This window comes from Aythya ferina (genome assembly GCF_964211825.1).
Source record: "Aythya ferina genome assembly, chromosome: 3".
NCBI lineage: Eukaryota > Metazoa > Chordata > Aves > Anseriformes > Anatidae > Aythya > Aythya ferina.
Window position 1 is genome coordinate 35,871,107 of NC_140298.1, and position 25,127 is coordinate 35,896,233.

A 25,127-nucleotide genomic window follows, 5' to 3' on the forward strand; every position below is an offset into this window, starting at 1 on the left:
TTTTTCATGTGTGATTAATATTCATGAGGAACAATGGTCTGAAGCTTTTGTTAAAAGAACAGCTCAAAGACTAAAAAGTTTTTCTTTCAAAGGAATGACAGATTCAGGTTCTTACACATGTCAACATGAAGAAGGCTTAGCTCTTACAGTTAAGGTCAAATGAATGTGCAGCTTCACTCCTGCTGTGTGATTTCTAAAGATAAATACATGCATTCAGAAGGGAAAAAAAGCCTACAAGCAGTTAGCTTTATTTTGGTTGGAACCAGAACTTGCCAAAGATGGTTCCTACCCTTTGTATCATTTGATCATGGGTTTGTGAAGGGTAGGTCCTGCCTAACTAACCTGATTTCCTTTTATGATAAGATCACCCGTATGGTGGACCAAGGGAAACCAGCTGATGTGATTTTTTTGGACTTCAGCAAGGCTTTTGACACGGTTTCCCATAGGATCCTACTGGACAAAATGTCCACCATACAGCTAAATAAAAACATCATACGATGGGTGAGCAATTGGCTAACGGGCAGGGCCCAAAGGGTTATGGTAAATGGGGCTGTGTCAGGCTGGCGGGCGGTCACCAGTGGGGTCCCTCAAGGCTCCGTTTTAGGGCCGGTACTTTTCAATATTTTTATAAACGATCTGGATGTAGGAATAGAAGGTATTTTGAGCAAGTTTGCTGATGACACCAAACTTGGAGGAGTTGTGGACTCGAATGAGGGTGTAAAGGCCTTGCAGAGGGATCTGGATAGGTTGGAGAGCTGGGCAATCACCAACCGCATGAAGTTCGATAAGAGCAAGTGCCGGGTCCTGCACCTGGGACGGGGAAACCCTGGCTGCACGTACAGACTGGGCGATGAGACGCTGGAGAGCAGCCTAGAAGAGAGGGATCTGGGGGTCGTGGTAGACAGCAAGTTGAATATGAGCCAGCAGTGTGCCCTGGCAGCCAGGAGGGCCAATCGTGTACTGGGGTGCATCAAGCATGGCATCGCTAGTAGGTCAAGGGAGGTGATTGTCCCACTCTACTCTGTGCTGGTGCGGCCTCACCTCGAGTACTGTGTGCAGTTCTGGGCACCACAGTATAAAAAGGACATGAAACTGTTGGAGAGTGTCCAGAGGAGGGCTACGAAGATGGTGAAAGGCCTGGAGGGGAAGACGTACGAAGAACGGCTGAGGTCACTGGGCCTGTTCAGCCTGGAGAAGAGGAGGCTGAGGGGAGACCTCATCACAGTCTACAACTTCCTCGTAAAGGGGTGTCGAGAGGCAGGAGACCTTTTCTCCATTAACACCAGTGACAGGACCCGCGGGAACGGGGTTAAGCTGAGGCAGGGGAAATTTAGGCTTGACATCAGGAGGGGGTTCTTCACAGAGAGGGTGGTTGCGCACTGGAACAGACTCCCCAGGGAAGTGGTCACTGCACCGAGCCTGTCTGAATTTAAGAAGAGATTGGACTGTGCACTTAGTCACATGGTCTGAACTTTTGGGTAGACCTGTGTGGTGTCAAGAGTTGGACTTGATGATCCTTAAGGGTCCCTTCCAACTCAGGATATTCTATGATTCTATGATTTTAATATAAAATAAATAAATAAATAAATAATACATATAACTATGAATGTACCAATATTTAATTCCGTAATTCATGGCTCTAGTTATGCCGATGCATTGTTCCAAGTGCTGAAAATAATATGATGACAGTGTTGCTGTTTCAAGAGGGTGCAATCTAAATAGCTACACCAAAAAGGAAAAGTAAGACCTACAAACACAAGACTGAGAATGGAAGCAGAGAAAGATTTCGGCAGAGTACAAAGCCTGCAATATAAACCAGGAAAAAACCTGCTACTTTTGAACTCTCACCTGCAAGGAGGGAGAGGAACAAAATTATAGGCTCTTAACCAGAAAGAAAAACTGATAATCATCATATAGGCATAAAATAATGCAGGGCCTGGTAGTGTAACAAATTGCTTATCACTGGTTGCAAGAACTGTGAAGTTGGATTCTTTACTTTTTTTTTTTTTTTTTTTGCCTGAAGGTGAACTTATTTTCATACTGATATATCTAATTCTGTATATTCAAAACTACGTATATATAACATAAAGTCCTCCTTCAGCTCAGATTTTGGAAAGGATTCTGAAAGAATCTGTGGGGAGGAAATCAGGTTTTGAAGAGGTTAACATAATTTAACAACATTTGAGCAGATAAACTCATCACCCCAATCAATGACAAGCACTTCTACTGCAAATGTAATTGAAATATCCCTCAGTTTGACCACCAGTACATTTCCACCTCCAAATCAAACTGCATCTACCATGGGACAGGAGCACAGTTTCCAGACAAATAGTGTACAGATGATAAATTGTAATTCATTGCCTATTCGTTCCATCATGTCACCACTTGCAAACTTGAAATTCAATATTGTAGTGGTTCAGTATTTTGAATATAGCTATCTAAGATTACATACCACAAAGTAAATCTGATTATTTTCTATGTCCAGCACAACTGCTTCTGATTTTGAGTTTCATGAAGGAGGCTGCTTATATACTGGAATGTACAGTAACTTTCAGAGAGGTTTAATCCAACCCATAATATCTAAAAGTAATTTTACTTGGCTGTAAAAGTACCGCTTCAGAAACTGTTCTTCACTGAGATTCAGCTTCTTACCCTCTTGACCCCCCAAGAGCAGAAGAGGTTAATGATGCCAACTTTGCTAGATGAACACTTTCCTTTTCTTAAAGCCTTATCTGTAATAAAGATTCATCTACAATTACCGACTCCGTTCTAAGCCTTGCATAGAGAATAGTTTCTAGATTTCATCTAATGAAAAGTCAACATAAAATAACTAAGCAGTCTTGGGAGCAGGGACTGGACCAGAACCCAAACTTCCCCTACTGCCTGCTAATTTACAATTATTAGACTCTATACATGGTCATAGCCAATGGAGCACAGTGTGCAAGACAGAGTGATTTTCTACAGAAACAAGGTCCATGGTTAGCAGATGCAGGAAAGGTAAATGTATACTAGAACTATCTGAAGCTAAACAGAAAAGTGAGACATTCTCTCCTACCTCACAGGCAAACAACTTCACCAAGAAGCAATAATATATTAGAAAGGTATACAATTGCTCCTCATCTGACGGTTGTGATTTTAGTGAAAATAACTGAAAATAACTTTTCCAGGCTTTTCACTTGGAAAAGATTCAGGGCTGCAGATCTCAAATGGACAGAAGTAACTCACTTCCAGGGCAGCACAGGAGAACCTCTCTCATCAGCTGAGCTGACCAGGACATTCTTCCATACAGCAGCCATTCTGGACCTAACTCAGATTTGCTCCTTTCACAGTGATCAGGTCTCCTACAGGGCACATATTATTACTTGTTGCAGCATTCAAATTTTAGGCTCTGAAATCCATCACTGGTTCCACTTTTCACTCTTCTTGGGCAAAATCCAGCTCCTGGGATACAGGACTGGTTCACAGTGGGGATTCAATTGCCCAAACCAATGAAAACCTGCTCATGTTCACGTGGGAAGGCATGGATACCTTTCATTCCAGTGTTTCTGCAGACTAGTTGTTACAGAAGTACAAAAATAACTACATAAAGATATGAAACAGTTTATTAACATTGAGATACCTCGTGACAGAAGTTGAACTGAATCATCTTCTGACCTGCAATATGCTAGCAATGCTTTATGACCTGAAAGATTTTTCTATTTATACAAGTTTATACTGTGCCCTTACAGTGTATTTTGTGCTCATACTGGTCAGGGTGTTTTTATGCTTTGGACCTTCTGTGCATTTGCAGCAAAGAGGCAAGAAATGGGACAGGGAACAAAGGAAAAATAAAAACACAGTACTTCACAGTTATGGGGTCTATAAATGTATTTATGATGATGGAGGTGCCAAACAAGACTGTGTATGAGCTATGACATTCATCTGCTTTGTCCTACTGGTTGAAACCTTTATTCAGGCAAATCCAATGTAGCTAAAAGTTAACAAATTAAAGATGTAAAAGAAGTGAAGCCCCCTAATCTGTAGGGCCTTTTTTTTTTTTTTTTTTTTTTGTCGGAACAGCTGTAGTGTGCATCTCTTCCATGCTGCCTTCTCTTTCCTTCCAACAAGTTCAGCATACAGAAGAGTATTTCTGAAGATAAGACACACAGGAGCAGAATCTCAGCAGGTGTAAATCTGTAATGATCCTTTCAAACCAAAGAAAGTTTTAAGCTCATTTTGATGAAAAGTACTAATGAAATACAGAATTATACTGAACTCTTCAGGGTTTGGAATATGCTCTTAAAAACTCAGTCATTGTTCTGCTGATGGCTGTTCTGCCTGAATAGGTTTTCCCTTTGGCCTTAGATACAGAGACAAGGAAGAAAGAGACCAAATTGCCTTTCCATCTAACAGCTCCTAAAGAGGTGCTGAAACAGGCAACTACATAAATAAGGAAATGAGCTGCTGCTTTTCTCTGACTGTTACGGGAAAAAAAAAAAAAAAAAAAAAAAAAAAAGATGAATTCAGACCTGACAGGGAATGTAAGTATGTAAGTCTATTGCACCTCAGAAAGAGTCTGGTGTCTTTGTCTAAAAACTGGAATCACCAGATAGGGTCAGCTTCCTGACAGTAAAAAGTACTTCCCACACTGGAAAGTAAAGTTATAGAAGAGACAAAGAAGATTGCAGTGAGGTACCTTCCTCAAGGTATTGCTCTTTAAGCACATTATAATGAAAGAAAAATTAATAAATGATGGGCAGCGAAATAAATACCATGAGACTTCTGATACATTCTGAGTGCCTGCATATCAATTCAGTGTGCATTACCCATCAGCCATGTAACAATCTCCCACTATTTCTTTGTCCTATAGTACCCACCAAATGTTTCAAATGGAAATCCATAGTTATTATGGAGTATATTATTCACATGAACAGTTTTTGTCCTAATTAATATCCACATTCTGTACAAAAGTTCAGAACAGTCTTGAGTACAACTACTGTACCAAAAGATGCTTCCATTTCTTGAAATGTGATGTTCTAGGTCTGTGCTCACATAACATTGAAAACTTGTGTTAAACCTGCTACCTTGCATATTTCTCAGTCTTCTCCTGCTTTATCCACTGTGAATATGGAACACTTACTCTGTTTTTTCATATTTTCCCTTTCATTTATGATTCTGCGAATGTATATCCCAGTCATTTCTTTTGCAGTGTAGAGCATCTTTTTCCAAACTGAATAATGCTGTACGGTATTCAAAATGTAGGAATGTCACAGCACAGAATAATAGTACATTCTGTTTGGTTCTGTTTCCTTCACAGTCATTCCTATCTTCTTAAATCTGCAAAAATTGTTATATTTTTTCCTAATTTTGTATTGATGGACTTACCTACCTCAGTCTGCTCATCCACATTTTCATTTTCAGTTGTCACTGAACTTAGCTTGATGATTTCTCACCTACTTATCCAATATCAATCTATCCTTCTACAGCTCCTTTCATACATCTCAATTTTAAAAAATCTGAACAATATCTGTAACATCAGCAGACTGTATCACATTACTATCTACTTCTGTGGAGACAGTTTATGGATTTGTTGAGCAGCCCTGGTCCCAGCACAGATCCTAACGGACAACATTGGAAACCTCTCTTATTTGTAAAACCTGATCATTATTTAGCCTGCATAACCTGCATGGCTGACCAGATCACCCCTATGTTTGTTGACTCCTCTTGAGTATTCAAAAATACAACCATAAGACACGGCCTCCACACACAAATATATGGCATTTTTTTCCAATATATCATATTCATCCACATATGTACTGCTAGAATAGCCATTATGACCTGTAAAGAAGGCAAATAACCATCTATAAAACCCCATAAACCCTTTTAAAAAAATTAACCCCATAAAACCTTTTAAAAAATGATAACATTACCTACCCAGTTCTCAGATAATGGAACAATTTTAAATGATAAACTATATATGGCCACTAATAGTTCAGTTATCACATTCCTGAATAGGGCATTACTAAAAAGCAAACCCTGAACAGTAAAGAATCTTAAGCAGATATATCTGTAGGTCTTACTTTTTGTGTAATAGTCTTACATTAATCTTACCCCCCATTTACTTCCATTAAATTACTCATGGAATAAAACACTCTTTATCCTGAATAAGAGAATCACAACCTTGTGCTTAATAGGGTTCATGTCTGTACAATACCAGGCATATTTATGCTTTCAACTCCTTAATAGCAGAAATGGCACTTTGTTATTTTTCTGAGCTCTGTCTTTGGCCCTCTTTATTATCTCAAGTTTCTTTTTAGAATAAGGTAGCAAGCAGGAGGTTTGTGTTTGATGCTCAAAGTCAGCAATACTTGCTTGCTCCTACTTGCAAGAAGGGAGAGTCAGAGAATCTAAAAAAAAATTTAAAAAAAATGTAAAATTAGGAGGGGTGGACCTCTCAGCTTGTTTCTATCAGACTTCAACCTTATTGGGGGTCTAATCAGTCATGGCAGATTTATTAGGGTAGTAAGTTACATCTTTGCTATATGAGACAGGCTTAGTATTTCCCTAGCTACTCTTTTGTGCCTTTGCAAACCTCTTTCTGTGGAAAATAAAGCCACACTGCAGCAACTGCAGAGTGAAAACAGTGCACATGAGTTTGGGGGCTACTGCAGCAATGGCCAGCATGGACGTCTGATTACATGAACCACCAGGAGGTAAGTGAGCAAAAAAACTGTAAGATAGCTACATGGATTCTCCATTCCCATCCATACCTGTTTTGTCAAGGATGGTGAACAGCTGTGAGAGTGAAGGCACTAGTACCTAGTAGGGCCTCACATGGTGAGACTAGGATTTATTCAGCTACATGAACAGGCTGTGCCCGTTTACAACAAGAGCTGCTGGAGAAAATCATCTTGAAGTTCACAAAGGGTCCAGTACATTTACATATAAAAAGAAAATAATTTGAATGTGCTCTTTTCCATTTAAATTCTTCCTTGGTAGAGCACAATACATGCAAATTTATAGTACCCCCAAAATTGAGAGGAATTTACCCATGCGTCTACCTCAAATAATTTCTCACAGCACTTTTCTTCAGAGAAGTCACATCCCAGACACTGAGCTACAGCAAGTTATATTTAAGTTATATTTTAAGACATTTTAAAGGCATAAACGGTGATTAGGCAACTGTTTCCCATAGGAAGTGAATGAGATTTGGTACCCTATTTCCCTTTGCACTTTTAAATATCATGTCAAATTTCTGTCCATAAAAAGAGGTGAATTAACTAAGACCTTGGTGTGGTGGTTTCATCCTTATGGGCAGTTATACTCTACCACACCATTCCCCCTCCTCAAGGAAAAATTATGATGAAAAAGGGCTCAAAGGCTAAGATAAAGATGGGGAGATCACTCTTCAATTATTGTCATGGGCAAAACAGACTCAGCGCAGGGAAATAAATATTTATTGCCTATCGCTAAGAGACCAGAGCAGTGAGAAACCAAAAGGAAACTAAAACCTCCTTCCCCCCATCTCTCCTGTCCTACATCTTCCCCCACATGGTGCAGGGGAACATGGGCTGCCATCAGTCCCTGACACTTTGACCCTGCTGCTCCTTCACAGTCCCTCTGTGCCCCTGCTCCACATGGGGTCCCTCCCACGGGATGCCATCCTTCCCAAACTGAGCCTGCAGGGGCTGCCCCAGGCAGCAGCTCTTCAAGAACTGCTCCCACACAGCTCCGTACCATGGGGTCCATCCCCCAGGAGCAAACTGCTCCAGCACGGGTTCCCCACAGGTGGGCGGCAGCTCCCCCCAGAGCCCCTGCTCCTGTGTGGGCTCCTCTCCACAGGCTGCAGCTCCGGGCCGGGGCCTGCTCCTGTGGGGGCTCTCCATGGGCCGTAGCCTCCTCCAGGCCACATCCACCTGCTCCACCAGGGACTCCTCTACAGGCTGCAGCATGGAGATCTGCTCCATGTGGGACCCATGGGCTGCAGGGGGACAGCCTGCTCCATCAGGGGCCTCTCCACAGGCCACAGGGGAACTGCTGCTGCCTGCCTGGAGCACCTCCTGCACTAACCCTGGAGTCTGTAGGGCTGCTTCTCACTCCTTGCACTCCCAGCTGCTGCTGTGCAGCAGTCTTTTTTTCCCTTTCTTAAATCTGCTCTCCCAGAGGCACAACCACTGTCATTTACTGGCTCAGCTCTGGGCAGCAGCAGGTCCTTTATGGAGCTGGCTCTTACCTAAGATGGGGCAGCTTTTGAGCTCTTCTCAGAGACCACTCCTGCAACCCCCCTCCTACAAAAGCCTTGCCACATAAGCCCAATATACTCAATTTCTGTCTTATAAGGCTGATTTCAATGCAAGTGTCTTTAGGCAGGAGATGTAGATCAAAACTCAGAAATCTCTTCAGTTTTATGAAAATCAATAATTTACCAACACATTATTTTATACTTGTTTCTATTATATGATTCAGTCACAGTTCTTGCCAACTTTCTTAATAGAGAAACAGTAGCTTTGTTGCATTAAAGTCAGGAAACAAATCTCTATATGCAATCAAAACCCCCTCATAAGGTGAGTCCCCAAATGCTTTTCCATGAACTGACCAGCTTCCCCATCTAACCGTATTTGTATTCATTGATCACTTTAGTGTTTTCAAACTATAAGCACTAGATTCCCAGGCATTGCTTTGACAGAGCTAATTTCTTAAAAGTCATAAAAACCCATTTGACACAAGGGAGTATTTGTCTTTTTATACTGAACCACACAAATAGCCTGCAGAACAAAACAAGCACCATTTCCAAGCTCTAGTTTGCAAAGCAAGTAGTAGAGCCTGAAATGATGATTAGATCTTTACTGTAGCATTAACTTATACAGAAATGTGTACTTTAAAAACAAAATAAAATACTGTTCTCTATATAGCTTCTCAGTAACTATAAAAATAAAATAAATTAAAAACAGACAAGAAAAGCTATGCTGTTTTATGGTCTCCCATATAAGGTGAGTTACTTGGATGACTTCAGTAATAACTTAATGTCTAGTATTATCTTTATGTGCTAAACAATAGCTCCTTTTCATTCCATTGTATGTCCCTCCCTTTTTGCACTTCTTAATATTTTTCTCAATTCCCTATAGTTTTACCTGTCCAGAGTCAAACAATTTATACCACAAACTGCACAGAAGCAAAATCAAACAAGTTTCCCTATGTCATCTCACAAAATGGTTTTAGCCGGTGGGATTTTCTAGTAACATATAGTACAGACTAATGTTGAGCACTTCTGCATCTTCACAGTATTTACAATTAGGAGGTTTTAATTACCTGCTTGACAAGAACATTTCCTTCTATGATTTATCAGGTGAATAAAGGGCACTTATAATTAACTTTTAAAATACACATTATAGGTGCAATTGACTGCAGCAGCCTTTTGTGATGTATTTTAGAATGGTCTCCAACAAATACAAGTATGGGCCACATTGCAGAAAATCACTAAGCAATCATTTGGTGTAATAAGCTGTGTTCTGAGATGCAAAATAACTGTTCTAAGGGAATAAGAAAAGGAAGAAAACAGCAAAATATTCATCTTGGTTATGACTCTGTTCATCTTGTTGTTATAAGTTCTCTCATTTTCTTATTATGAAACTTTAAAGGCCATTCAGAACCCCTTCAATGGTATTGTATTTCCTAAACAATTGCAATCTTTGATATGGTGAAATCTGACCCCATCAAATCTGATCAAAATTCTCATGCATTGTAATATGTTAGCAATTTACCCACAACACAGAGGGGATTTACACAAGCAGGAGAATGACTGGGATATTCGTCAGTTATTTTTTTAAATATTTTTCTCCCTTTTCATCATACATTGCTGCTCAGCTACTATTGACCCTCCAGAGACAGTAACAGTTATACTTAGTGTTGATCTGTTTGGCACGTTCTGCATCTGTGCACGTTTATCTGCAACTTATCCATCAAGTTAAGTAAGAGGGGTGTACTGACAGATGTGCAGTGAAGGGTAGATAAGAGTAAAGGATGAGAAGCTCACAAAAGTAATCAATAGCTGTTATCCTAATATCAATGCCCTTCTACAGTACCCTTCTAAAGTTGTTTGCCTCCTATGATGCATGCATATGCAGTATGCAGAAAAGCATGGGAACAGTCTAGGAGTATGTCTTCAGTAATCTGCCACATGTCCATACATTAATGTGATTTGCTCACACTGCTCAGACCTGCCTCATGCAAAAGACATTGAGACTTAAATACATGAAGCTACACTTGACAAAAATCTACAGGGAAACTAGGAGAGGAAACTTATTTCTTCCAGATTTTATTACAAGGAGAACAAAAGCATTTGTCTTATTCTTTTATTTATCAGCTTTTTGACATTCAACCCCCATCAAATACTACACTTTAGGTTAACAGTACAGATTTGTGTGTAATCAAAGCATTTATTTCCAGAAGAACCTCTCGGGCCTTTTGAATTTTTTGTCACTGACAACTTTAACACCTTGAGCAGAAATACCATATGCTCCCATGACATAGTCATTAATTTTGGTCTGATCCCTAATTCCTTAAATACAGACCTTTAAAATTAACATCCCGATTCTATTGTCATTTGTATTAACTTCACGATTCGTTTTTTGCTTTTTTTTTTTTATTTTCCCTTCTCCCCTCCCCCCAAAAAAGAGACAATACTCCTGAGAGGGTTGGATTTTTTCTAAAAGTTTCCATTCTATAAAATCAAAAGTTATTCAAAAATATGTAGAGTCACCCTAAGGTTACTAAAATTCAAACTTGGCTGACCTGTATTTTTGTAGCATTCAAAATCATTGCTTTTCCTTATTTTACACAAACATATGCACAGAAACATCTTGTGAAACTGTAATCTTGTGAAAATGTAACAGTAGAATCAAAATAATGAACTGCTGGTGTTGGGTCTGTTGGGCCAAGCATCTATTGTGTTGTGAGCTTCACATTAGCATACAAAAGCTTGTTTCAGCAATATCTTAATTTTCTCTATTCACTCCTTATTGCAATATCTGACCTGGGATAATTTGTCAGGCTTGTATTGAATTGCATCTGCTATCAGAAAGAATGCAATCAGAGATTTTTTTTTTCCCCCAAGAAGATTGGGTAATACTTGGGTTTGGTCAAATATGTCTACACTAAATGTTGTAAATCTGCAAGTTTCTGATGGATAAACAACCCTGCTGCACATAACATCTTTACTGTAAGGCTGTTTTCTTATTTTACTGCCGTTTCTACAAGGATACAGTTAAAAGGAAAGAAAAATATGATCCCTAGAGTCTTGTAGGCCACTCAGGACAGTCAAAGAAGCAACACCTTGATTTCTTTTTCCAGAAAAATGCTCCAATGCCCACAAAAGCTGCACGCTCCAGAATTTGAATATGGGATTCTATAAGAAAACTAGTCCTAGGTATGGCAAGAACAACAGCTAGCTACTACAGAGATCCTTTGGGAATTGTGAACTCAGCAGCTCAAGCTGAAAAGCCAGTATTCAATAAAAACAAACCAAACAGTATTTTTGTTTTTGGAAAGGAGAGCTTTGCAATGACAGGAGAGCCATCATAGTGGGGCTGATCTATCAGAGCTGTGTAACAGGGGCAACAGCAGTAGCAGAGGAGATTTTACAGGTTGCATTGGCAAAGTGGTTGGGAACAGGGACTGACGTTGCAAGGGTTGTTTTCATGGCAACAGCTTGCAGTAAATCCAAAGAAGACTGCTGCTCAGATCTGAAGAGCTCTGACAACAGCAGATACTAATGGATTATTAACCTTAATTCTAATTCATAGGTATTTAAAAAGCCTTCATGACACCTGTCCACATGATACCTTACTCTTAGAAATGCCACTGAGAAACCAGTGATACATTTCCTAAACATGAGGCACAAATCCATTGTAAAGTGATAACTTTTTCCTTTAGCAACTGTTCTGGGGTTGCAACTGTTTTCAAAGTCTAGAAGAGACCTTAAATACCCCCCTACCCTTCCCCCTCTCCACCCCAAGAAGCATCACTACAGCAAAAACAACTTTCTTTGGCCTCAATGCAGATGTCTCTCAGCTTAATCCCAGTTCCGTAGCACTTGTGCAGATATAAGTGGCAAGCTATTTTCTATAGCAAAGCATATAATAATGTAAAGATGAAACAGGAAAAAATAGTTGATAATGAGAAGTATTCAAGATGATCCACATGTCCTGAATATATGTGCCATTTAGAAGAGACACTTCAAGCCTGCCCTGCTGATGCTTATTACTAAGCACAATGATGCTATGTACTTAAATGTCACACTGAAAGTCACATCAGGTTTATACTCAGATCTCAATTTTCCACTGTAGTTTTATCTGGAGAAATTTTTACTTACTCATCTTAAAAAAAAATAATAAATAAAACTTTTGCTTTTAAGGTACAATACAGAGCTTGGAATGGCAGAAGGCCCAGCTGATAGACAACTGTTGAGAGACTAATTGAGATAACATCTATAGGATTTCATTAAAATACAGATCAGAGAGAGGAAAAGAGAATCAGACTAGGAATAAGTGGATCATAACTGTAAATGACCAGCTCACTCCCAATCACATTTTCAGACATAACACCTTTGTGAATTTATGGCTGTGTTAAGGCAAAATATAGACTTGTGAGCAGTTGAAGAGGTATGGGTAACCAAAGGGCAACTTGAACTATAATGATACTTTAACCATCTCCAAGGTGGATGTTAGTTTTAAAACTTGATTTGGAGGAGCTTATGCCATAAGACTGGAGAGAAATTTGTTAGCACAATTTCTTGACTGGCCCCAAGTTCAAGGCTCCTAAGCAATATAGTCTGTACACTTCAAGAACAGCTGAACCTATGGCCTGAGTCCAGTTTGCCTTAGTCAGAGGAAGGAAAGGAATAGCTTGTGGAGAGTGGTAAAACAGGTGATCCCCAAGGTTTGAACTATCAAACCATGCCGCCATTAGTTTTTTTGTGTTAAGGGTAGCTATTAATCTCAAACATGCTTATGAAGGCAACTAATTAGTACTGGAGAAGCAAAAGTAAGCATCCAGGGCCATGTTTCCCTGATTGCATTAGAGGCTCCCAGTGCAAATGGTGAAGGAATTAGCAAGCACAGAAATAAGCATGCACCTAAACAAAGGAATTTACAAAACATTTTTCTATGTTAATTTTTCCTCTTTCACTTTGTTCCATTGCGCGCTCTAGCCTTCTCCAGAATGGGAATTATCAAAACACTACAAAAAAAGCACCCTGTACAATTTATTACCGTGGTGCTACATGAAGGATTACAGAATGCCAACTGTCATGACTCATTACACAGCATCTAACTCAGCTTTCTGCAATGTTCCTGAAAACTAAGGGAGATAACAGTAACTTCATAAAGCACAGCTCAGATATCATTGTTGACTTAATGTGCAGATGTCATTCATGTGTCACTCAAAGCATCCAGTCTCCAAGGAACTAATGCTGCAGTAGTTCTTCAGCAAGATGAAAGAAGGTCCCATTTTCCTTGCGGGCTCAGGATTCACCATCAACTAGCAGTAAGGGTATTTAGTGTCTTTGATCAGCACAAGAGATTCCAGATTCATTCAGCTGCTTAAGGCTTCTAAAGATAAAGAATGACCAGAACAGACTCGGGGGACCTTTCAAATTTCCTGCCTTAGGTCCTAAAATGATTAGAAAGATCCAATGTAAAGCCCTTAGAAAACCGATTTGATCAGGTAATGCACCTACTGGAGCACCAGTAGTATGTTGAGTGGAAGATGAATTGCTGGAGAAAGCATTAAAGCATTCTGGTGACATAGCTTGAAATAAAGCAAGCAAGGCAAGCAAATGCCTATGTAAGTGGTGAGCATGAATGCAGTGCTTCTATTTGGCACTGGGTAAGAACTTGTCTGAAACAGCCTACTTTGCTCTTCTACAGAAAACACCAGTCAGAATAGGCACACCTTGAAAATGTAGTAGTTACAATTTCAGACAAAAGAAATTTAGAAGTGCATCTATGGCAGGTACTTTCATCAATCTGGCATTAAAATAATCCAGCAAAGCCATGCATTGAAGGCCACAGCCACTTATCTCTAGAGGCTGAGAACTTGTTTGCTACAATAAAGGTAGTCATAGACCCTGAAAATATGGGTATAACTTATACCAAAATAATTTTATATGGCTCCTTAGGATACCTGTTTACAACAGCAGCAGTAAACAGATTGATTACTGACCAAAATTCTACTGAGGTAGTCACAGCACCATCACAGAAAAAGCAGAACCTTGCTTTAAACATGTAATGCATTGATGGTTGGGGACCAAATCCTACTTATTTAGATTAGTTTGCACCCATGCTTTCTGCATTTCCTTGAGTGGTGTAACTGAGATTAATGCAAACGTTGCTGGGAACAGAAGTGATTTCAGAGCTACTAAAATGTACATTTGTTTCCTCTTGAAGAGAATTTTCTTAAGCTACCATGGCCTTTGTCTGACAGCATGAACCAGGACCATTCAAGCAGTTATTGCTGAAAGAAGTGTAAATATACAACAGATGTACCCGCCAACGGTCACTGCACTGCTCATGTAGCAGTGTTTTCCAGGGTTTGTCTGTTGACAGAAAGGAATGGGCACTTAACAGTAGCGTTTTTGCAGCTCTGATGGTATAAAAGGTTTGTAGTCAGTTTTTGTTTTGATTTTCTCTAGCTAGAGCTCCGGTTTAATAAAAATAAACAGCCTTTCAGAGACAAGCTATTCCTTAGGCAGAGCACCTTTTAACCAAGCCATCCATTTATGCCCATTTACACCCAGACTTTTGGAAGAGTGGGTCAGATATGCACCATTGTTTTTCAGATGTTACCCTGGACTGTTTCTTACCTTTTGTTTTGTTTTCCTATATTTGTCTTCCTCTTAAGGTAGATCCTGATCTTGTCAGATTACTTCCCATTGCTTTCTTCAGCACTATACAATCTCTACAGTTATCCTGTGTGACCTTAAAGATCATCTAATTCCAACCCCCCTGCCATAAGGCAGGGATGCCACCCACTAGATCAGGTTTGTCAAGACCCCATCCAGACTGGTCTTGAACACCTTCCAGGGATGAGGCATCCATAACCTCTCTGGGCAATCTAATCCAGTGCCTAACCATCCTCTGCAAGAAAAATTTCTTCCTAACATCCAATCTAAGTCTCCTCTCTTTCAGAAACCATTCCCTTGTCCTATCATTATCTGCACGAGTAAAGAAGTCCATCCTTTTTATTTTTATAAGAACACTTTAAGTATTGAAAGGCCACAATGAGGTCTCCATGAAGCCTTCTCTTCTCCAGGCTGAACATCCCCAGCTCTCTCAGCCTTCTTCATAGAACAGGTGTTCCAGCCCTCTGATCCTCTTCGTGGTCCTTCTCTGGGCCCATTCTAACAGGTCCACATCTTTCTTGCACTGGGGGCCCCCAACCTGGATGCAGCACTCCAAGTGGAGCGTCATGAGGGCAAAGTAGAGGGAGACAATTCACCTCCCTCAACCTGCTGACCACACCTCTGTTGATGCAGCCCAGGATGCAGTTGGCCCACTCATGTCAAGCTTCTCATCCATCAGAACCCCCAAATCCTTCTCCACAGGGATGCTCTCAATGAGTTCTTCTCCCAGCCTGTACTCATGCTTCAGACTGCAGCATCTTGCTCTTGGACTTGTTGAACCTCATTAGGTTCACATGAGCCCACTTCTCAAGCTTATCTCAAGCTTATCCAGATCCCTTTGGATGGCATCCCTTCCATCTGTTGTATCAACTACACCACTCAGCTTGGTGTCATCTGCAAACTTGCTGAGGGTGTGCTCAATCCCATCATCTATGTCACTGATGAAGACATTGAAAAACACTGGTCCCAAGACAGACCCCTGAAGGACACCACTCACCACCAGCCTCCACCTGGACATAGAGCCACTGACCACTACTCTCTGTGTGAATCCATCAAGCCAATTCCTTATCCACTAAATGGTCCACCCTTCAAATATTTCCAATTTAGAAATCAGGATGTCATGTGGGGATATGTCAAAAAGACTTGCAGAAGTCCATGTAGATTACATCAGTCCGTCTTCTCTTGTCAACTGATGCAGTCATTCCGTCACAGAAGGCCACCAGATGTGTCAGGCATGATTTGCCCTTGGTGAAGCCATACTGGCTGTCTCAAATCACCTCCTGGTATTGCATGTGCCTTAACGTTGCTTCCAGGATGATCTGTTCCATGATCTTGCCAGGCATAGAGGTGAGGCACTCTGGTCTGTAGTTCTCTGGGTCTTCCTTTCTACCCTTTCTAAAAACAGGAGTGATGTTTCCCTTTTTTCAGTCACCAGGGACTTCAGCTGACTGCCATAATTTTTCAAATATGATGGAGAGAGGCGTGGCAGCTACATCAGCCATTTCCCTCAGGACCCTGGGATGGATGTCATCAGGCCCCATAGATCTGTAGCTGTTCAGTTGCAACAGGAGGTCTCGAACCTGCTCTTCACTTACAGTGGGAGGGATTCTGCTCCCCCAGTTCCCCACCTAGAGGTTCAGAGACTCAAGAGATGTGAAAAGCTTGACTGCCAGCGAAGACTGAGGCAAAAAAGTTGTTAAATACCTCAGCCTTCTCCACGTCTGTTGTTAGCAGTACTCCATCTACACTTTTCAGAGGTGGTACACTCACCTCAGTCTTTCTTTTTTGGCCAATGTACCTGTAGAATCCCTTCTTGTTATTTTTTGCATCCCTCACCAAGTTCAGCTCTGTCTGTGCCTTGGCTTCCCTGATCCTATCCCTGCATGTCCAGACAGCATTTCTGTACTCTTCCCAGGGCACATGGCCCTGTTTCCACTGCCTATGCAGTTCCTTCTTTTGCCTAAGTTTGATCAGGAGGTCATTGCTCAGCCATACTGGTTTTCTGCCTTCCCTGCTTCATTTATTGCACATGGGGATGGAGAGCTCTTGCTCTCTAAGAAAAATATCTTTAAAGAGTTGCCAGCTCTGATCAGATCCTTTGTCCCTAAGGACAGTGTTCCATGGGATCTCATCCACTAATTCTCTGAACAACTGGAAGTTTGCTCTTCTGAAGTTGAAGGTCCTGACTTTGCTCTTTGCCAGGCTCACATCCCTTGAGATCACAATCTCAACCAGGGTGTGGTCACTGCAATTCAGACTGCCTCCAATCTTATTTTCTTTAATGAGGTCGTCATCCACACTGGTGAGCACCAGGTCCAGAAACGCTTCTCCTCTGGTTGGTTTGTCTAATATCTGGATGAGGAATTTGTCCTCAGTGTACTGTGAGTCTCCTGAATTGCTCACTGCCTGCCATGTAGCTTTCCTAGCAGACATCCACTTGATTGAAATCCCCCAGAAGGATGAGAGCCCATGAGGATGATGATGCTTGTAGTTGTAGCCAGAAGACTTCATCAAAGGGCTCCCTTTGTTCAGGCAGCCTGTAGTAGACCTCAACCACAAGGTGCCCTTTGTAGGTCTCATGCTTAATTTTTACCCAAAGGCTTGTAGCTGTTTCTCAGCAGCAACTCTTTACAATCTGCTCCTTAACATAGAGGGCAACACCTCCACCCTTCCTTCCCTGCCTCTCTCTCCTGTAAAGCTTGTAGCCCTCCATTCCAGTGATCCAGTTGTGTGATTCATCCTACCACATCTCTGTGACAGCAATGAGATGATAGTTTTCTAATTGCACCATGGCTTCCAACTCCTCCTGCTTATTTCCCATGCTGCATGCGTTGATGTAGAGGCACTTCAGCTGGGCTATGGGCCGCATCACCTTTATAGAGGAATCATTCCCAATTCCCATGAGATGTTTAACAGGTGTTTCCCCATTGTTTTCTAGAGTATTGTCATCCACTGGTTCTTTTGTGTCTCTTACAGGTACATCCACTTCCCCCACAGAGTCTAGTTTAAAGCTGTACTAATGAGTCCTGCCAACTTGCTGCCAAGGACACTCTTGCCCCACTTCATCAGGTGTGTCCCATCTGGCATCAGCATTCCTGGTATCTCAGAAAAACACCAGAGATCATATAACCCAAAACCCTGAGCATGGCCCCAGCTATGCAGGCAATAATTCACTTGATTTGTACGTTGCCTCCTCCTTGGGTCCCAGTATCCAACTGGAAGGATTGAAGAGAACACTACTTGCACTCCTGATCCTTTCAACATCTTTTCAATGGAAATAAAATCCCTTTCTTTTGATGTTTAGTAGTTTCCTTGTTGCAACCTTTGTCCCTACATGAAAGAGTAGGAATGGGTGGTAGTTGTGTGCTTTAATCAAGATCGGTAGCCTCTTTGTAACATCATGAATACAGGCCCCAGGCAAGCAGCAAACCTCTCACAGAAAGATCATCTAGGCAGCAAATGGGCACTTCAGTGCCTTGCCTCTCAGAAAGGAATCTCCAATTACCAACACCCTTCATGCTTTTTTTTTTTTGTGGCACTGTTTCTTATATGTGTGGTTTGCTGGTCCACCTTTGTCCTGCAGCCCTTTTTTGGGGCTTGACCATTACCACTGTTATTATTCTCTCCCTTTTTGAGCCCCAGAGTATCATAGAGTATCATACCTATTGCGTAGGGGCCCTTCCAGGGGCAATGGGGAGATTCCTCGAGATTCCTCCTCCTGGTCTGAGCAGAGACGAGTGTTCGGCTTTTTGCTTCTGTCTTGCAAGTCCATCAATTGTGTGAATTCAGGGTTGGAGGCTGCCTTACTAGTCCCTTCAGAAGACTGAAAGCAGGGGTGTTGCTCAGCCTGTGCCAGCGCTTGATACCACTCACTGACCTTTCGCTCAGATTCCTGAATGTTTCACAGCCTGTTGAGCTCCCCCTCACAAGACAGCAACTTGCTCAAAAAAGCTCACCCAGCTGGGCACACTTGCACCCACAACACCAAATTCTGCCTTTGGACCCTGGGGGGCCATCCAGATTCTGGAGTTCCCCACAACTAGGGGCCTGGGAAGCTCTTTCAGTCCTCAGGGGCTCTGCCTGCTTGTAGGCATCTGCCAAAGGAAGGACGTGAGGGACATGGCCTCTCCATCTGCCTTTTGGTCTCAGCCCAGCACATGGGCACCATCTTTGCTTCAGTACCAGCCTGCTCCTTGTCACTACTGGTACGGAGGGGCCACCTCCCATCCATCTACGTGCCCTGCCCGCCTAGCTGCAGGCCGCTGGCGCTCCGTGGGGGCTGCCTCAGTACGTGAACTGCCGCAGCTCCCCGCTCCACCCCAGCCTCGCCAACTGCGCTCCCACGAGGGCTGCTGGCTGCCTCCATGCAGGAAGCCCTTCGGGCGTTGCCATCAGCTCCCCCTGCTGCAGCACACATCTGCCCGGGAGCCCATTGCTTCAGGGAGTCTGTAGTGGCTTCCTGGACACTACAGCCTTCGTCCAAAGAGTTTAACATTGCTGCATAGATTTAAACGGAGTTCGGCCAAGCAGCAGGTGATTTACAGCACTGTAGATCACCGTGACAAGTGCTGTGCAGCTGGGGCAGTGGCAGAGTGTCACAATCCCACATGGCAGGGGGGACTCACCTCCAGTCAGATGAGGTTCACTCATGGCACACTCAGTCCCTGGTTCCCTCCAGAGGCTGTCATCACAGGGCCATTAGGAGTCCTAGACCAGCTGTGGCAAGCCCCAGCCAGCCATCATTCAAAGACAGTTCACTTGCCTCTGACTGTCAGCATTTCTCCATGCTCCACTGCCCAGCAGTAATGCACAGAGAAGAGCACTATTTGGGTAATGGAGTCAGAATTCCCCTGATGTTTCCACCCATCTAATTTCTATTAAAATTACTTATCTTAAGTCATTGATCTTTTATAATTGCTATTTTCAGCAGGCAGCATTTTTATGTACTTTTTTCCTTTAAAGAAAAATTTATATTAAAATTATCAATATTGGATGTTTTTATACAAATTGACATTGGAAACTTTAATAAATATTTCTGTGAAATAGCGCTATCATTGTGATTTAGTTTTGAGCAACAAATACACATCAAAATAAAGATAACTTTTCTAGCAGTTTTAATTATTCTGCATTTTTTCCTCCGTGACAAATGAGTTGTGAAAGATCTAAGGAAATACCTTTAAAATCTGTAACAAAGCCACCATATGCAACTACTCACTGTTTTCAAACCCTTTTGTTTATCAGTGCACATAATGCACTATTTTTAATCTCGATCTTCCTATTGATCAAGCATAAAAAAATGCAGAATGCCAATATACACCCACGCATACCAAGATGTTGAAAATGGACAATAGTTTCCTTCAGCCCAATTGAAAGTAATTGTGTAAAGAAACAAATACAGGGACATGAGTTTTAACTATTGTCACACAGTAACTATTTAACTAGTTTATTTAACTATTTAGCACACAGTATATGTATCTCTATGCATCTCTGAAAACTACCATAACCTCTGGTGAGTTTCTGCTAGTACTGATCACTTTATTCCTCATGTCTTCCAGGCTTTATACTGTTTATCTTTTGTATTTGCTTTTGCTAAATGGTATGGCCTAGCCATTTATGTTTGGCTAGTGGTCTACAACAGAGACCAGATTCCTTCCCAAATGCTGCTCCCTGATGACCAGTGAAGCCTTTTCACTCCATCAGTTTTTAAGGAAAAATCTTCTGAAATTTAACAATTTGTGCTCAAAGGTCATTCATCCTACCAGCACACACACAATGACATTATGTATCCTTGGAAAAGTGGATTTTACAGGACTTTAGCCCCACTTTTTCCAAACTTTCTCTGAAGTTCTCTATTTCTAGCCATTTTGACAGGAACACACAGTTCTTGCTGAACTACTTAGCAGGTAATACAGTCACTCATTTTGTAGCAAACACATACCACACCCGTGCCCTGTAGTATTAAAGTTAAGGTATTTCTGAAAGTGAACACCATAGGAGAGCTTTGGAGCTCTCCACAGACTGAATTCCCTGCTCCTACACAAAAAGGCTTTTCAGCTAGTGAACTTTATGCTTTTCTCTTTCCAACTGGTTCCAAACAGCTTTTTCATACCTGCAATAGGTGTGACTCTGGAGTGCCTTCTGTGGTAAGGCAGCTAATTGGTGAAGCCCCAAGCCACTGAGGAACAGTTTTGTGAATTGTCTTATGGATATCTGATGTGTGGAATAAAAAGTGCTCAATGCATAAGACTGGAAAGTCAAGCTGGAAGAGATAATGTACTCAATTCTTTGATTGCTCCTAGTAGATAATTCTGCTGTCCAGAGACAGGGATGTTATAGTGCCCCTGGGACCGAGTCAACTAATGCATTTTACCTAGATGAATATGCAATAATGTCAATGCAACTGCTTGAAATGCACAGCAACAGGCAGAAGAGAATCTAGTGGCAAGGATAATTGTACTAGCTGAGCAAATGGCACTTGGTTAAGATACTGCAAGGAAAGTGAAAGAAAGGCTACAGTAAGGCTTTATCTACAGCAACAGGAAAACAGAACAATCTGAAGGTTTTTTTTTTTTTTTTTTGAGGGAGAAAGGCAGGAAAAGAGGTAGCAAAAATGAATCTGATGTTCAAAAACAATTATATTGTCAAAATCTATATTCACCTAAAGAGAAAAACAACATATTTGGATGACTTGTATAAAATCAACATAGAAGAAAAACTGGAGTCCCACCCTGTTACAGTACGGGAGGAGCCACCATGAAGTAGAATATTCAGACAAAGAAGTGATTTTATTTTTGCCACAACATATATATAGAAGCTGAGAATTTCTGCCCCAGGCTATCATGAAGACCTTGAGCTTGAGATGTTTCTGAGAAGGACTAGAGTTCCAATTACAGGGAACTTCCCACCTATATAGTTCGTTATATCTATATAGAGCTACTATATTAAGGTATATAGATCCATAGCATGGAACAGTCTTCAGATATACATTTAAATTTGTTAACTTGAGTTCTGAAATAATATAAGGCTTCATCCCTCAGAATATCAGGCTTAGAAAACACTCATTTAGAGGAAATGATATTTAACTGCCTATATTGGTCTTCCCATTATAATGCACTATGTAATTTGAATGTGTTGAGTTTTCACTAAACCAAAGAACTCCAAAAGGTGTGTGGAACAGGAAACTGGAGGTCTGCTTTTTTTTTTTTTTTAAAAGACATTCTGTACAAGTTTTTAGTTGAAAAGTTGCTTTCCACTGAGTAAAAAATGCAAGTCTTTGGTCAAGTTTATTTAGAAGTCCTCAAGGTTTAAACTTTGAAATTAAAAGAATGTGAAATTCCACCATTAGAAGTACTTAATATTTAAATAAAATAACAATATGAAACACATTAACTGTAATAATGAAGAAACACCTTCATCTTTCCTCATCATACTGATAATACAAATCACATGGACAGTGAAGACAAACTCTAGTCCAAGGGAGGCTATTCCATACTAACAAAGAAACAGTGTTGACCATACCCTACTGAAAGCCCATATTGAATATAAACTAATAAGGTTTCTACAATATTTCATCCAATTTTCAATAATTAGTAAAATGAGTTTTGCTTTAGATTGCCACTGGACAGAGGAAGAAAAATAGAAAAAGGATACCTACTTGTAGGCACTTTTTTTTTTTTTTTTAAAAAAAAAAAAGTGTTTCTCTAAAATATTGCAACTTACCACAGACATTTTAACTGAGTTCATTTTAATCATCTTCGGTCAATCTGTGTCAAGAGATATTACCAAACTGCTTCCTACAGGTACTAAATAAGTACAGAGTGATTTCCAGACCTAGAAAAAATTTCTTGACAGGCAGAGGAGATTACTTAGTACCAACTGCCAAGCTTCAGAAAGTTCATCTTTGCAAGGAATGTGTACACATCTGCTGTTGAATATTCCACGAGGGATAGCATTACATTTCCTTGGCATACCATCTCCTCCACTGGCACACTCAAGCAACATCAGATGTTATTGTCTGTACCATATCAGCTCTGTATAAAAATGGACATCTTTTGCCCTGTCACATCAGCAACTTCCCTTTCCGCTGAGATCTCAGAGTGCTTGCCAATATTCCAGGTTTGCAGTTTCTTCCCTCTTCTTCCTCCCCAAAGTAACAAGCAGAATGCTTTACAAATCTCTTTTTGGATGAATTTTGTTCCATTTCAAATGAACAATCTTTTAATGGAATAATCAGAGGCTGTATTTGCATAACAATAGTCTCTCAATTTGCCAAACAGATGCACAAAAGATTAGATACTGGAAGCACCATTACCTACTGTACCACTGCGTACACACAACTACATTCCTCCTCAAGTTGCCAATGCTACCCTTGTCCTGACACTTAGCCAAACCCTAAAACATTAAATTGCATAGTACTCATAATACCTGGTAGTGATTGATGTGTCACTAGCAACTGGCAAATTCACAAGACAACAGTAATGTGTAATTTGTCATTAATGGACCCAGCTTGATAGCATTCATGGCCAGTTTAAGAAACTTAACTCAGAACAAATTCATTCACACAAATGTGACAATCAAGAAAATCACTCTCTCCAGCACTAAGGAAAGAATAAAAAAGATGAATATGAATTCCTATGGGAATATAGGGTTGGCATAAAGTACTCAGCTCTGGAGAATAAAAACCTGTTTATTCGCTGAAAAGCTATCACAGAGTGGAGGCAATTTCTCCAAAACTGCAGTTATTTGACATGCCTCAACAATAAACTGGAGAAAGTGTTTTCAGAACAGAGCAGCTCTTCTCTCCTATACTGGGTCTGGCTGGAACGTTAACTTTCCCTGCAGCAGCCCATAGGCCCACCACCTCACCCCAGCAACACTATTAAATTTCATTATCAATTCTCGTCTTAATAGTGTCTTAGGTCCTCCCTCCATCCTTAAGAAAAATTGCATAATACATACCATGCAGAATTATAAGCAGAAATCTCAAGACTGAGATGTGTTTAGTTAATACCACAATGAGGTACCTGAAGCAGAATACTTATTTCTGCATTTCACACTTGGGACACGTTCATAACCCTGACAAGGGATAGTCTGTCAGAACTGTTCCTACAGAGAAAAGGTATTAGTCAGAGGTACTTTAGATTAAGGCCATGTGGTACAAACAAGCCACCCAGCACTGCTAAATTCCTCCCCTTAGAAGTATGCATGTGCATTTACTAGCATACACTTATTTCCCTCCAGACACCACTACTTATGTTTGGGATAGCTAATTCAGAGAAAGAAGAATAAGTTATAATTTTGTGACTTATAAACATTAAATACAAAAGGGTCATCTATGATCAGTGAAAACAACCACTGAGTAACATACATCCTATTCCTAGCTGGTCTTTCCAGTAGTAAGCCATATCCTGTAGTATGAGCGTAATAGTGTTAATATTGCAAATGTCCTCAAACACATTTGAGGAGTACAAGCTGCATGCAGTCATTCATTTTAGTTAATATAGGATAAAAGCAAAGGAGATATTTTAGGAAGTTTGACTAGAAGTGATGAAATACAACTATATCTGAAATACTGACTAAATCCATGCATCTGTTTTGGAGACACCAAGTCCCTATCTGCTTTAGGTCAGGACAGTAAAACTATAAAACGTGATTCACAAATAGATCCTAATTACTAAATTCCAAGTTGCAGGCAAATGCTAAGTGAGGTTAAGAAAAAATACCACTTTAAATGTTTGTTAAACACAGAAGTACTGGTTGGCAACGTGGATGCTGCTGTACACAATCCTAAATCTGGAAAGCAATGTTGAATTAATTCAAAGAACCTGCTGCTGCAATGTTTCTTTAAGAAGCACAGAAGGCAGAAGGAATGAGATAGGAAAACATTCTTCAGTTTAAACAATATGCAATACCAGGCTTCAGGCATGAGAGTTGAGAGATCATTCTTTAAACAGCAAATACACAACTTTGTGTATCATCAGATCTTATAAGGTACCAATTTATAAGTATTCCAGTATCCATAAAAATGTTTCTTCCTTCCTTTGCTTCATGAATTCTCAAACTCATCTCTTGATTCATCTGCAAGTTCTTACCTGCAATTCACTGTTTACTTTTCACTTCAATCTCTTGTTAATCACTCAGGCAACAGAGCTAACAAGCAACAGCAAAGTAAAATATCTAACAACCAAAGTAGTCCAAAAATATTCAAAGTCTTCAATATATAAACATCTACATGCAGGTTATCTGTCAA

At 40.7% G+C, this 25,127-nt stretch overlaps 1 protein-coding gene across 17 annotated transcripts in view; it reads right to left on the reverse strand.

Annotated features, from left to right (window-relative positions):
* The window catches only part of LRFN2 (leucine rich repeat and fibronectin type III domain containing 2), a 220,164-nt gene that overhangs the window by 175,696 nt on the left and 19,341 nt on the right, over window positions 1-25,127 (reverse strand). The window contains exon 3 of one of the 17 annotated variants that reach the window (XR_014690661.1): window positions 3,380-4,129. The exons of 15 other annotated variants lie outside the window; for them this stretch is intronic. The gene's annotated coding sequence lies outside the window, so the exon portion shown is untranslated. Of the gene's footprint in view, window positions 1-3,379; window positions 4,130-13,515; window positions 13,648-25,127 lie in introns of those variants that run through there. One more of the 17 variants, XR_014690662.1, reaches the window with a different exon arrangement.